Genomic DNA, 14,736 nt, shown 5'->3' on the forward strand with positions numbered 1-14,736 from the left:
TAAGTTTCCTAAGGGCCGACTTTTCAACCTGTCTGTGCCGGAACATACCGCCATGCGGAGTTATGTTAAGGAGTCTTTGGAGAAAGGGCATATTCGGCCATCTTCTTCACCGTTGGGAGCGGGATTTTTTTTTGTTGCTAAGAAGGATGGCTCCTTGAGACCCTGTATTGATTATCGCCTCTTGAATAAGATCACGGTCAAGTTTCAATACTCTTTACCTTTGCTTTCCGATTTGTTTGCCAGGATTAAGGGGGCTAGTTGTTTTACTAAAATTGACCTTCGGGGGGCATATAATCTTGTTCGTATTAAGCAGGGTGACGAATGGAAAACTGCGTTTAATACGCCCGAAGGCCATTTTGAATACCTTGTGATGCCATTCGGGCTCTCTAATGCTCCATCCGTGTTTCAGTCCTTCATGCATGATATCTTCCGGAATTATCTTGATAAATTCATGATTGTATATTTGGATGACATCTTAATTTTTTCCGATGATTGGGAGTCTCATGTGAAACAGGTCAGGATGGTATTTCAGATCCTTCGTGATAATGCTTTGTTTGTGAAGGGGTCTAAGTGTCTCTTTGGAGTGCAGAAGGTTTTTTGGGGGGGCTTCATTTTTTCTCCCTCATCTATAGAGATGGATCCGGTTAAGGTTCAGGCCATTCATGATTGGATTCAGCCAGTAGCGTAGCTACTGGGGGGGCAGAGGGGGCCATTGCCCCGGGCCCAGTCACCTCAAGGGGCCCACCGGGAGATCCACTGCCGAGTCTGAGGTGTCGGGGAGAGAGCAGCACAATGCCGGCTGCAGAGCCTCCCTCCGTGCAGAGTGCAATGTGGTGTCACCTGAGGAATCTCTTCCTGGCTGGCAGCAGCAGCTGCAGATACTTTCTGGCTGTGCAGTGTGTGCACGCTTGGTTTGGCTGAGGCAGCTGGGTCCTAGTGCCCTCCTTCTATCTGGACACTTCCTGGTTCTCCTCACTGTCTGCCTGAAAACGTCATCAGTAAGTGGGGATGGAATTTATTAGAGTAATTCGATTTAGGCATAGCATGGTCACTGTGGGGGTGAATGTGAGAGGATTGTGGTATCGTGAGGGCTGAAGTGGGAGAGGAGGACAGGGCACTGTGGGGTAAATGTGAAACGATGGGGGTTATTGTGGGTGTGCAGGGGGACAGGGCACTGTGGGGGTGAATGAGAGAGGCTGGTGGTATTGTGGGAGGGGGACAGGGTACTGGGGTGAATGGGAGAGTTTGAGGGTATTGTGAGGGCTGATGTGGGTGAGGGGGCACTGGGGGGCTGATTATTATTATACTGTTAAAAGGGCCACTGTCACCCCCCTCCAGCCGTTATAGACTAAAAGAGCCACCTTGTGCAGCAGTAATGCTGCATTCTAACAAGGTGTCTCTTTTAGTTTTTGTTGCTGTTATTCTCAAAATAAAGCGTTTTATAATTTTGCCAAATACCTATCTTTATACCTGGAGGCAGGTCTTTGAAGCGCCCAACTGCCGTCAGTCATCTCTTCTGCGGCGCTGGTCGCCGCCCCCTCAGGGATGTTTTCCTCTGAAATCCGGCGCCTGCGCTATGCTCTTCTGCCTGGGGCAGGCGCATTGGGCATTGGCCGTCATAGCTCAGATGCCGGGTTCCGGACTGCGTCTGTGCCGTGCCTAGGAATCCCAGCCCCGCACTGTGCATAATGCATAACACACTGCGGGACGGGGATTCAGTAGCAGGGTGGCCGCAGCCGACCAGCGCCACAGAAGATATGACTGACGGCAGTTGGGCGCTTCAAAGACCTGCCTCCAGGTATAAAGATAGGTATTTGGCAAAATTATAAAACGCTTTATTTTGGGAATAACAGAAGCAAAAACTAAAAGAGCCACCTTGTTAGACTGCAGCATTACTGCTGCACAAGGTGGCTCTTTTAGTTTATAACGGCTGGAGGGGGTGACAGTGGCCCTTTAATGTTATGAGATATTCCCTCCATCATATGTGAGGGTATGTGTCCTCGAGGTGTACTGGCAGCGCTTTGGACGCAGCAGATACCCCGCTCCACCCAAAGCGCTGCCCCTGTTGTACGTGCGGTAATTCCGCATATATTCATTGAACACAGGTAGAATCACCGCATCCTATTCATAGACTGTTTTATTTATCTTGTGGAGACGGAGCTTCTCCACAAGATAAATAGACATGCTGTGGTCTAGAAAGACGCGCCACATGTCCGGTTACACAGGTCTGCCACCTGCGTCTATGTACGCATAGTGGAGATGGGATTTCATAAAATCCCCTCCACTATGCTGTAACATCTGGAAGCTTCGACACTGTGGATGTACACAGCATCCAATCCCCAGCAAAAACCCAAGCAATATTCCCCGTGGAAACATACCCTAATAGTTGCTGTCTTGGGGGCTGGAGATGGGGAGGTCGGGGGCTTTTTATTATTGCGAGCTGGGTGTTTTATAAGTATTAGTAAAACAGGCATAGCAAAGAAGGTTAGTATTACTATAACAAGGATAAGTATTAACATAAGGGCGCAGACTGACACTGTATAACTCATGCGACGATCGCATTGCAATCCTCGGACTGGCCCTGACACCCCTCCTGACATAAGCTTGACAGCGTGATAGATTACTATGCAACTGTCAGTCTCAGGTCAGGAGAGCCGACGGTCAGTCCGAGGATTGTGATGCGATCCTCACATGAGAAATACGTCCGTCTGTCTGCCCTCTAACAAGTATAACGATACAGTAACCACGGGCTGCATTCTATGTTATAAGAATACATTGCTTATAATTAAATTATTAAAGGGAACCTGTCACCCCCCCAGGGCCTTTTAAGGTAATAGAGCCAGCCACCTTCAGCAGCACTAAGGCTGCATTCTGTGAAGGTGGCTCTTATGTTTTGATCCCTAATAATACTGAAATATTCACTTTTATAAATTGCGCGCCACACCTGTATTGAGTCTGGGGGTACGTCTTTTGTCCCCGGACACAACCGCCTAACAGCCGTCCATCATCCCACCGGGCGCCGATGCCTGGGCTCTCATTTTTCGGGCTTGCGCTGTGTGCGCTGCCCTGGAACACACATCAGCTGATGTAGTGATATCGCGCCTGCATGTAGCGGAGGACCGAGATCCCGCCCCGCAGTGTGTTATGATTTATTCACACTGCGGAGCTGGGAATCTGGCGCTGTGCGCAGGTGCGATCTACTTACATCACTTGATATAAGTTCCAGAGCAGCGCGCACGGCGCATGCCCGAGAAATAATTGCAGAGCACCGGTAACGGCACAAGACAGAAAGGAGGCGCCGCCCGGTGGGATGATGAACGGCTGCGAGGCGGCTGAGTCAGGGGGAGAAAACGTACCCTCAATACAGGTATTCCTGACAGGTTCCTATTTGGAAGTAATATTATTCCCCCCAGTATAGGCAGTTATCTACCAGCCTTATATACTTGGGACATTTTCTATATATTCTCATGTTCTTTCGTTTCTCCTTGGTGCAGATATTTATTATTCAGCCAGAGGGCGCTGTGCACCCTCTTCTCTGATTCTGTGCGGCCGCACATAGTGCTCGTTCTGAGCACTTAGTTATTTCCTCTTCTGTCTGCGCAGGCACGAGCTTCTCAGTGGTCACCATGACTACACCTCTAGCTCCCATATCCACTTCCGGTCTCACCGGCGGCAATTGCTAACACCGGTAGGTGATTCTTCATTATACTTGCTTGTATATAACTTGTACACTTTCTAACAGAGTTATTTTCCCTGACGAAGCCGCCCAGGAGCGGCGATACGCGTGGGATTCACCCACACCCCCCGGTCTCTCCTCCACTCCCTCTCAGCCCTGACCTGGAACGGTAATCCTTTTGGCCTCACCCTGCATACCAGCAGTTTTATTCTATGGTGGACGGCTGTGTGTCATGTGCTCTGACATGCTGGTGGGCACATTATACTATTAGCCCTCTTATCATCCTTAGGGGCTGTCTGTTTGTATTCTCCCAGACCCCACAGGGGTGGCTATCTCTGGGGTACAGCCATACATTTAATTTTTGATTCCAGCAGGGACTTTATTTCATCATATATTTCCCCTTATTCACATGGATTGTGATCACTTGTGAGCAAGTTTGGGGACGCCCTTATTCAGCTCACTGAGACAGGACCAGGGATTTGGTTATTGGTACAATATGGTACATTTACCTTGTGATATTATATAAATAAAAATTTTCCTGGGGACACATGATACCGAATTGTTGATTGTTAACTAACTTGGATTATCCTCCTGTTTGTTGCAGTTTTATATATGACAATATATAGAGGGCTTTTGTATATTATATATCTTCATGTGGACCAGGGTACATGGGGGTGGCTGTGTTGTTTTAATTGGTTTTAGATTTTTTGCTGTTTGGTGTTTACATTAATAAAAATCATATATATTTATATTTTTCCATGACTTTGTAGCAGGTGTGCACTCATTTATGCATGGGCTTTCCTCTTTGGCTTGGCTCAATACAGGTATGGCGCACAATTTATAAAAGTGAATATTTCAGCGTTATTAGGGATAAAAAACATAAGAGCCACCTTCACAGAATGCAGCCTTAGTGCTGAAGAAGGTGGCTCTTTTACCTTAATAGGCCCTGGGGGGGGGGGGGGGGTGACAGGTTCCCTTTAAGTTATTAAAGGCTTGGGATAATTGTCTGCAGTCACTCTACAGACTGCCAAATCCTGATGGGGTGCACCTGCCGTCATGAGACCCCAAGACCACTGGTGTGATCAGGTGGTCATGCAACTACGTTTGCTGTTTGCACATGTTGACTAGACAAGTTTGACTTCTCTCAATAGAAGAAAATTGTCACATGACCTCCTGCTCTCATCAGTGTTGCTGGGGCCATTATTACTGTACATAGGGGGACTCCTAAATATTAAGTAGGCACTTACGAAGCCACTGGGTGGCAGATAGTTCTGTACCGGCTGTCAGTCTGTCCCGGGGCATCAGTTACAGCCGCCACTCTCTATACACAGAGCGGTGACTGAAAAATGTGGAAGTAATAGTATACACAGTTTGTCAGTCTGGGCCAGGTGGAAAAGATGGGAAAAGTGAATGGCTCCACCGGAAAGAACGTCCTCTGTAAGTCACCATCTACAACTGTACTGGGATCTCTCTATGTCATGCAGGACTGGTATCTACCACTATATGGTATTACCGTATGGCGGTAATATCAGTGCTGGTTATTGTATAGAGATTTATTTTCAATAACAGTGCGGTCATCTCCTGAGGTTCCCCTATACCCACCGTAGTTACAATCATGGTTACCTGGTTAAGGGCCACAGGTGGACACAGACAGAAAAGGGCCCATGTGCAAGAACAATATATGGGCCCTTTGCAGCCCAAGAACTTCTAAAAATACAAAATTGCACCTTATTTAGAGGTAGAAATGGGCCCCCTTAACTCTTGGGCCCATGTGCTGCCGCATAGTTTGCACTAATGATATGTCCGCCTGTTAGGGGCCCACTCACATGTTTCGCCCCCCCTGAGCTGAACCCCTAGCTACGCCTCTGGATTCAGCCCACATCCGTGAAGAGCCTTCAGAAATTTTTGGGCTTTGCTAATTTTTATCGCCGTTTCATTGCTAACTTCTCCAGTGTGGTTAAACCCCTGACTGATTTGACGAAGAAAGGCGCTGATGTAACGAATTGGTCCTCTGCGGCTGTCTCTGCCTTTCAGGAGCTTAAACGCCAATTTACTTCTGCCCCGGTGTTGCATCAGCCAGATGTTTCTCTTCCGTTTCAGGTTGAGGTTGACGCTTCTGAGATTGGGGCAGGGGCCGTTTTGTCTCAGAGGAATTCTGATGGTTCCTTGATGAAACCGTGTGCCTTCTTTTCCCGTAAGTTTTCGCCTGCTGAACGCAATTATGATGTCGGCAATCGGGAGTTGTTGGCTATGAAGTGGGCGTTTGAGGAATGGCGACATTGGCTTGAGGGAGCCAAGCACCGTATTGTGGTCTTGACCGATCATAAAAATCTGATTTACCTCGAATCTGCCAAACGGCTGAATCCTAGACAGGCTCGATGGTCCCTGTTTTTCTCCCGTTTTGATTTCGTGGTCTCGTATCTTCCAGGTTCTAAGAATATTAAGGCTGATGCCCTCTCTAGGAGTTTTTTGCCTGATTCTCCTGAGGTACTTGAGCCGGTCGGCATTCTGAAGAAAGGGGTGGTCCTTTCTACCATTTCCCCTGATTTGCGACGGGTTCTGCAGGAATTTCAGGCTGACAAACCTGACCGCTGTCCAGTGGGGAGACTGTTTGTTCCTGATAGATGGACTAGTAGAGTGATTTCTGAGGTTCATTGTTCTGTGTTGGCTGGCCATCCTGGTATTTTTGGTACCAGAGATTTGGTTGGTAGGTCCTTTTGGTGGCCTTCTTTGTCGCGTGATGTGCGTTCTTTTGTGCAGTCCTGTGGGACTTGTGCGTGGGCCAAGCCTTGTTGGTCCCGTGCTAGTGGGTTGCTTTTGCCTTTGCCGGTCCCTGAGAGGCCCTGGACGCATATTTCAATGGATTTTATTTCTGATCTTCCGGTTTCCCAGAGGATGTCGGTTATCTGGGTGGTTTGTGACCGGTTTTCTAAGATGGTTCATTTGGTGCCTTTGCCTAAATTGCCTTCCTCTTCTGATTTGGTTCCGTTGTTTTTTCAGCATGTGGTTCGTTTGCATGGTATTCCGGAGAATATTGTGTCCGACAGAGGTTCCCAGTTTGTTTCTAGGTTTTTGCGGGCCTTTTGTGCTAGGCTGGGCATTGATTTGTCTTTTTCTTCCGCATTTCATCCTCAGACAATTGGCCAGACCGATCGAACTAATCAGACTTTGGAAACTTATTTGAGATGCTTTGTATCTGCTGATCAGGATGATTAGGTGGCTTTCTTGCCATTGGCCGAGTTCGCCCTTAATAATCGGGCTAGTTCGGCTACCTTGGTTTCGCCCTTCTTTTGTAATTTTGGTTTTCATCCTCGTTTTTCTTCGGGGCAAGTTGAACCTTCTGATTGTCCTGGTGTGGATTCTGTGGTTGACAGGTTGCAGCAGATTTGGGCTCATGTGGTGGACAATTTGGTGTTGTCTCAGGAGGAGGCTCAGCGTTTTGCTAACTGTCGTCGGTGTGTTGGTTCCCGGCTTCGGGTTGGGGATTTGGTCTGGTTGTCTTCCCGTCATGTTCCTATGAAGGTTTCTTCCCCTAAGTTTAAGCCTCGGTTTATTGGTCCTTATAGGATTTCTGAGATTATCAATCCGGTGTCTTTTCGCTTGGCCCTTCCGGCCTCTTTTGCCATCCATGTTTTCCATAGATCTTTATTGCGGAAATATGTGGTGCCCGTTGTTCCCTCTGTTGATCCTCCTGCTCCTGTGTTGGTTGATGGGGAGTTGGAGTATGTGGTTGAGAAGATTTTGGATTCTCGCTTGTCGAGGCGGAGGCTTCAGTACCTTGTCAAATGGAAGGGTTATGGCCAGGAGGATAATTCTTGGGTTTTTGCCTCTGATGTCCATGCTGCTGATTTGGTCCGTGCCTTTCATCTGGCTCGTCCTGATCCCTGGGGGCTCTGGTGAGGGTTCGGTGACCCCTCTTCAAGGGGGAATACTGTTGTGAATTCTGCTCTTGGGCTCCATCTGGTGGTTGTTGGTGGTAGTGCAGTTGTCTTGGGGTTGTAATCCAGGGCAGGTGTTTCTGCTGATTGCAGCTCTATTAGGTATTTAGGTGTGCAGGATCCATGAGTCCGTGCCAGTTGTCCATTGTACTTGGAGGGATTGCATCTCTCTCTGGTTCCTCATGCCCTGCTGCCAAATTCAGCTAAGATAAGTGTCTGTTTTTTGTCTCTGTGCACACATGCAGTGTGCTTGCAATTCAGTGCAATTCATTGTGTTTTTGTCCAGCTTAGACTTTGTTTGGATTTTTCAGTCATGCTGGATTCTCAGGAGATGCAGATATACTTTCTATGTCTTTAGTTAGATGTAGAATATTTGTATTATCTGCTGTGGATATTTTTAGGATTTTAATACTGACCGCTTAGAATTCTGTCCTATCCTTTTCTATTTAGCTAGAAGTGCCTCTTTTGCTAAATCCTGTTTTTCTGCCTGCGTGTGTCTTTCCTCTTATACTCACAGTCAATATTTGTGGGGGGATGCCTATCCTTTGGGGTTCTGCTCTGAGGCAAGATAGAATTCCCATTTCCATCTATAGGGGTATTTAGTCCTCCGGCTGTGTCGAGGTGTCTAGGACGTGTTAGGTACATCCCACGGCTACTTCTAGTTGCGGTGTTAGTTTAGGGTTTGCGGTCAGTACAGGTACCACCTACTCCTGAGAAAGTCTCTCATGCGGCTTCAAGGTCACCGGATCATAACAGAGGACAGAGTAATGTCGCTGGCTCTTGGCAGTTAGTAGGTCATTGGTGACTTTAGTAAGGGCAGTTTCGGTTGAGTGATGGGGTTGGAAGCCAGATTGTAACCGGTCAAAGAGGGAGCAGGAGGAGAGGTGGGAGGACAGTTCAAGATGGACCTGTTGTTCCAGTAATTTGGAGGTGTAAGGGAGAAGAGATATCGGGTGATAGCTAGACACAGAGGATGGGTCGAGGGAGTGCTTTTTGAGGATGGGTATGATCTTGGCATGCCTGAAGGATGGAGGGAAGACACCTGTTGTGAGTGAGAGGTTGAAGAGGTGTGTTAGGGTTGGGATGAAGACCGTGGCAAGGTTAAGGATGATTTGAGATGGGTGCGGGTCGAGCGTGCAGGTGGTGAGGTGTGATCTTGACAGGAGGGCGGAGAGCTGTCTTCTGCCATGGTGGAGAAGCTGGTTTTGGAGGAACAGGGCTGAGCAGCTAAGAGGGGCATTGGGCACTGTGGGCCAAGGCTTTCTCTGATTGTATCGATCTTCTGTTTAAAGAAAGAAGCAAAGTCTTCAGCAGAAATGAGAGGGGAGGGAGGAGGTGCTGGGGGACGGAGTAGAGAATTGAAAGTGTTGAAAAACTGTTTAGGGTTGTGAGACGGAGGACATGAGAGATGAGAAGTAAGTTTGTTTTGCGGCAGTGAGCATGGACTTGAAGCTGGCGAGGGACTGCTTGTATACAGTGAAGTGGTCGGCAGAGCGAGATCGCTTCCATCTCCGCTCAGCGATCCTGGAAGCCCGTCTCCATTCTATGGTGAGGCTGGTCAGTCAGGGCTGTCTGTTGAGTGTACGAGTTTTGCTATGCATGAACGGGGCGGCCGAATCGAGTGTTGCCGTTATTGTGGTGTTATAAAAAGTGGCAGCAGCATCTGTTTCATGAAGGGAGGCTATGTCTGTAAGAGGGAGAAGGGACTCAGAGAGTGATTGTAAGTTGAGATGTTTGAGATTTCTGCGAGGGTGAGTGAGTTTGTGGAGTAGTGGGGATGTCAACAGAGAGGAAATTAAGTAGCCAGGTGGTGAAGTGGTCGAGAAAGGTGGAGATGGCTAGTTCTGGGGGTGGTAGATGATAGCCAGCTGGAGGTTGGAGAGGGAATAGATGCGTACGAAATGCACCTCAAATGAGGGAAAAGTAGTGGAGGGTGGTAGCGGGATTGGAGTAAAGGAGCAGGTGTCGGACAGGAGCAAGCCAACCCCTCCACAACGTTTGTTGCTGGGGCGAGGGGTGTGAGAGAGGTGGAATCCGCCATAGGACAGTACAGCTGGAGAGGCTGAGTCAGAGGAGGTGAGCCAGGTTTCGGTGATGCCGAGGAAGGAGTTTGTTGGTTATGAAGAGGTCATGGATAAATTGCAGTTTGTTGCAGATGGAGTGTGCGTTCCATAGTGCTCCACGTAAGGGGACCAGGGGAGTGGGGGCTGGATGAATGGGTATGAGGTTGTCATGGTTGGGAAAATGTGGAGGGGATCGGTGCAGGAGGTTAGAAATGAGTGTGGGGATGTGTTGAGGGGGGCCGGGATTTGGGGATACTGTCATGATTCTCAATGGCGAGAGAACATAGCCCAGCATATATGAGAACTAGCTCTTGGAAGATGGAAACTATACTGACCATGAACTAAACCTGCCGCACAACTAGAAGTGGCCGGGTAGCATGCCTACGTTTTTTTATCCCTAGATGCCCAGCGCCAGCCGGAGAACTACCTAATCCTAGCAGAGGAAAAGACAGTCCTGGCTCACCTCTAGAGAAATTTTCCCAAAAGGCAGACAGAGGCCCCCACATATATTGGCGGTGATTTAAGATGAAATGACAAACGTAGTATGAAAATAGGTTTAGCAAAATCGAGGTCCGCTTACTAGATAGCATGAAGACAGAAAGGGCACTTTCATGGTCAGCAGAAAACCCTATCAAAACACCATCCAGAAATTACTTTAAGACTCTAGCATTAACTCATAACACCAGAGTGGCAATTTCCGCTCACAAGAGCTTTCCAGACACAGTAACGAAACAGCAGCTGTGAACAGGAACAAAATGCAAAAACACACAAGGACAAAAGTCCAACTTAGCTGGGAGTTGTCTAGTAGCAGGAACATGCACAGAAAGGCTACTGATTACATTGTTGACCGGCATGAAACTGACAGAGGAGCAAGGTTATATAGCGACTCCCACATCCTGATAGGAGCAGGTGAACAGAGGGGATGATGCACACAAGTTAAATTCCACAAGTGGCCACAGGGGGAGCCCAGAATCCAATTTCACAACAGTACCCCCCCCTCAAGGAGGGGGCACCGAACCCTCACCAGAACCACCAGGGCGATCAGGATGAGCCCTATGAAAGGCACGGACAAGATCAGAGGCATGAACATCAGAGGCAGTGACCCAAGAATTATCCTCCTGACCGTATCCCTTCCATTTGACCAGATACTGGAGTTTCCGTCTGGAAACACGAGAGTCCAAGATCTTTTCCACAACGTACTCCAACTCACCCTCAACCAACACCGGAGCAGGAGGCTCAACGGAAGGCACAGCTGGTACCTCATACCTGCGCAACAATGACCGATGAAAAACATTATGAATCGAAAAGGATACAGGGAGGTCCAAACGGAAGGACACAGGGTTAAGAATCTCCAATATCTTGTACGGGCCGATGAACCGAGGCTTAAACTTAGGAGAAGAAACCCTCATAGGGACAAAACGAGAAGACAACCACACCAAGTCCCCAACACAAAGCCGAGGACCAACACGACGACGGCGGTTGGCAAAAAGCTGAGTCTTCTCCTGGGACAACTTCAAATTGTCCACCACCTGCCCCCAAATCTGATGCAACCTCTCCACCACAGCATCCACTCCAGGACAATCCGAAGATTCCACTTGACCGGAGGAAAATCGAGGATGAAACCCCGAATTACAGAAAAACGGGGACACCAAGGTGGCAGAGCTGGCCCGATTATTGAGGGCGAACTCCGCCAAAGGCAAAAAAGCAACCCAATCATCCTGATCCGCAGACACAAAACACCTCAAATATGTCTCCAAGGTCTGATTAGTCCGCTCGGTCAGGCCATTAGTCTGAGGATGGAAAGCAGACGAAAAAGACAAATCTATGCCCATCCTAGCACAGAATGCCCGCCAAAATCTAGACACGAATTGGGTCCCTCTGTCAGAAACGATATTCTCCGGAATACCATGCAAACGAACAACATTTTGAAAAAACAGAGGAACCAACTCGGAAGAAGAAGGCAACTTAGGCAAAGGAACCAGATGGACCATCTTAGAGAAACGGTCACACACCACCCAGATGACAGACATCTTCTGAGAAACAGGCAGATCCGAAATAAAATCCATCGAGATGTGCGTCCAAGGCCTCTTCGGGATAGGCAAGGGTAACAACAATCCACTAGCCCGAGAACAACAAGGCTTGGCCCGAGCACAAACGTCACAAGACTGCACAAAGCCTCGCACATCTCGTGACAGGGAAGGCCACCAGAAGGACCTTGCCACCAAATCCCTGGTACCAAAGATTCCAGGATGACCTGCCAACGCAGAAGAATGAACCTCAGAGATGACTCTACTGGTCCAATCATCAGGAACAAACAGTCTACCAGGTGGGCAACGATCAGGTCTATCCGCCTGAAACTCCTGCAAGGCCCGCCGCAGGTCTGGAGAAACGGCAGACAATATCACTCCATCTTTAAGGATACCTGTGGGCTCAGAATTACTAGGGGAGTCAGGCTCAAAACTCCTAGAAAGGGCATCCGCCTTAACATTCTTAGAACCCGGTAGGTAAGACACCACAAAATTAAACCGAGAGAAAAACAACGACCAGCGCGCCTGTCTAGGATTCAGGCGCCTGGCAGACTCAAGGTAAATTAAATTTTTGTGGTCAGTCAATACCACCACCTGATGTCTGGCCCCCTCAAGCCAGTGACGCCACTCCTCAAAAGCCCACTTCATGGCCAAAAGCTCCCGATTCCCAATATCATAATTCCGCTCGGCGGGCGAAAATTTACGGGAAAAAAAAGCACAAGGTCTCATCACGGAGCAGTCGGAACTTCTCTGCGACAACACCGCCCCAGCTCCGATTTCAGAAGCGTCGACCTCAACCTGAAAAGGAAGAGCAACATCAGGCTGACGCAACACTGGGGCGGAAGAAAAGCGGCGCTTGAGCTCCCGAAAGGCCTCCACAGCATCAGGGGACCAATCAGCAACATCAGCACCCTTCTTAGTCAAATCAGTCAATGGTTTTACAACATCAGAAAAACCAGCAATAAATCGACGATAAAAGTTAGCAAAGCCCAAAAATTTCTGAAGACTCTTAAGAGAAGAGGGTTGCGTCCAATCACCAATAGCCTGAACCTTGACAGGATCCATCTCGATGGAAGAGGGGGAAAAAATGTATCCCAAGAAGGAAATCTTCTGAACCCCAAAAACACACTTAGAACCCTTCACACACAAGGAATTAGACCGCAAAACCTGAACAACCCTCCTGACCTGCTGGACATGAGAGTCCCAGTCATCCGAAAAAATCAGAATATCATCCAGATACACAATCATAAATTTATCCAAATAATCGCGGAAAATGTCATGCATAAAGGACTGGAAGACTGAAGGGGCATTTGAAAGACCAAAAGGCATCACCAAATACTCAAAATGGCCCTCGGGCGTATTAAATGCGGTTTTCCACTCATCCCCCTGCTTGATTCGCACCAAATTATACGCCCCACGGAGATCAATCTTAGAGAACCACTTGGCCCCCTTTATACGAGCAAACAAATCAGTAAGCAGTGGTAACGGATATTGATATTTAACAGTGATTTTATTCAAAAGTCGATAATCAATACACGGCCTCAAAGAGCCGTCTTTCTTAGACACAAAGAAAAAACCGGCTCCTAAGGGAGATGACGAAGGACGAATATGTCCCTTTTCCAAGGACTCCTTTATATATTCTCGCATAGCAGCGTGTTCAGGCACAGACAGATTAAATAAACGACCCTTAGGGTATTTACTACCCGGGATCAAGTCTATGGCACAATCGCACTCCCGGTGCGGAGGTAGTGAACCAACCTTGGGTTCTTCAAAAACGTCACGAAAGTCAGACAAGAATTCAGGAATCTCAGAGGGAATAGATGATGAAATGGAAACCAAAGGTACGTCCCCATGAGTTCCTTTACATCCCCAGCTTAACACAGACATAGCTCTCCAGTCGAGGACTGGGTTATGAGATTGCAGCCATGGCAATCCCAGCACCAAAACATCATGTAGATTATACAGCACCAGAAAGCGAATAACCTCCTGGTGATCCGGATTAACACGCATAGTCACTTGTGTCCAGTATTGTGGTTTATTACTAGCCAATGGGGTGGAGTCAATCCCTTTCAGAGGTATCGGAGCCTCCAATGGCTCCAAATCATACCCACAGCGTTTGGCAAAGGACCAATCCATAAGACTCAAAGCAGCGCCAGAGTCGACATAGGCGTCCGCGGTAATAGATGACAAAGAACAAATCAGGGTCACAGATAGAATAAACTTAGACTGTAAAGTGCTAATTGAAACAGACTTGTCAGGCTTCTTAGTACGCTTAAAGCATGCTGATATAACATGAGTTGAATCACCACAATAGAAGCACAACCCATTTTTTCGTCTAAAATTCTGCCGCTCGCTTCTGGACAGAATTCTATCACATTGCATATTTTCTGGCGTTTTCTCAGTAGACACCGCCAAATGGTGCACAGGTTTGCGCTCCCGCAGACGCCTATCGATCTGAATAGCTATCGTCATGGACTCATTCAGACTCGCAGGCACAGGGAACCCCACCATAACATCCTTAATGGCATCAGAGAGACCTTCTCTGAAAATCGCCGCCAGGGCGCACTCATTCCACTGAGTAAGCACAGACCATTTGCGGAATTTTTGGCAGTATATTTCAGCTTCATCTTGCCCCTGAGACAAGGACATCAAGGCCTTTTCCGCCTGAAGCTCTAAATGAGGTTCCTCATAAAGCAACCCCAAGGCCAGAAAAAACGCATCCACATTGAGCAACGCAGGATCCCCTGGTGCCAATGCAAAAGCCCAGTCTAGAGGGTCGCCCCGGAGCAAGGAAATTACAATCCTGACCTGCTGTGCAGGGTCTCCGGCAGAGCGAGACTTCAGGGACAAAAACAATTTGCAATTATTTTTAAAATTTTGAAAGTGAGATCTATTCCCCGAGAAGAATTCAGGCAAAGGAATTCTAGGCTCAGACATAGGTGCATGAACAACAAAATCTTGCAAATTTTGTACCTTTGTGGCGAGATTATTCAAACCTGTAGCTACACTCTGAAGATCCATTTGAAACAGGT

The 14,736-nt window shown here is 48.0% G+C and overlaps 1 protein-coding gene across 5 annotated transcripts in view; it reads left to right on the forward strand.

Annotated features, from left to right (window-relative positions):
* The window catches only part of ACTN2 (actinin alpha 2), a 158,937-nt gene that overhangs the window by 63,358 nt on the left and 80,843 nt on the right, over positions 1-14,736 (forward strand). Inside the window, exon 1 of one of the 5 annotated variants that reach the window (XM_077282908.1) lies at positions 3,621-3,688. The exons of 3 other annotated variants lie outside the window; for them this stretch is intronic. The gene's annotated coding sequence lies outside the window, so the exon portion shown is untranslated. Of the gene's footprint in view, positions 1-3,620; positions 3,689-14,736 lie in introns of those variants that run through there. One more of the 5 variants, XM_077282910.1, reaches the window with a different exon arrangement.

Source organism: Ranitomeya variabilis, chromosome 2 (assembly GCF_051348905.1).
Source record: "Ranitomeya variabilis isolate aRanVar5 chromosome 2, aRanVar5.hap1, whole genome shotgun sequence".
Classification (NCBI taxonomy): Eukaryota; Metazoa; Chordata; class Amphibia; order Anura; family Dendrobatidae; genus Ranitomeya; species Ranitomeya variabilis.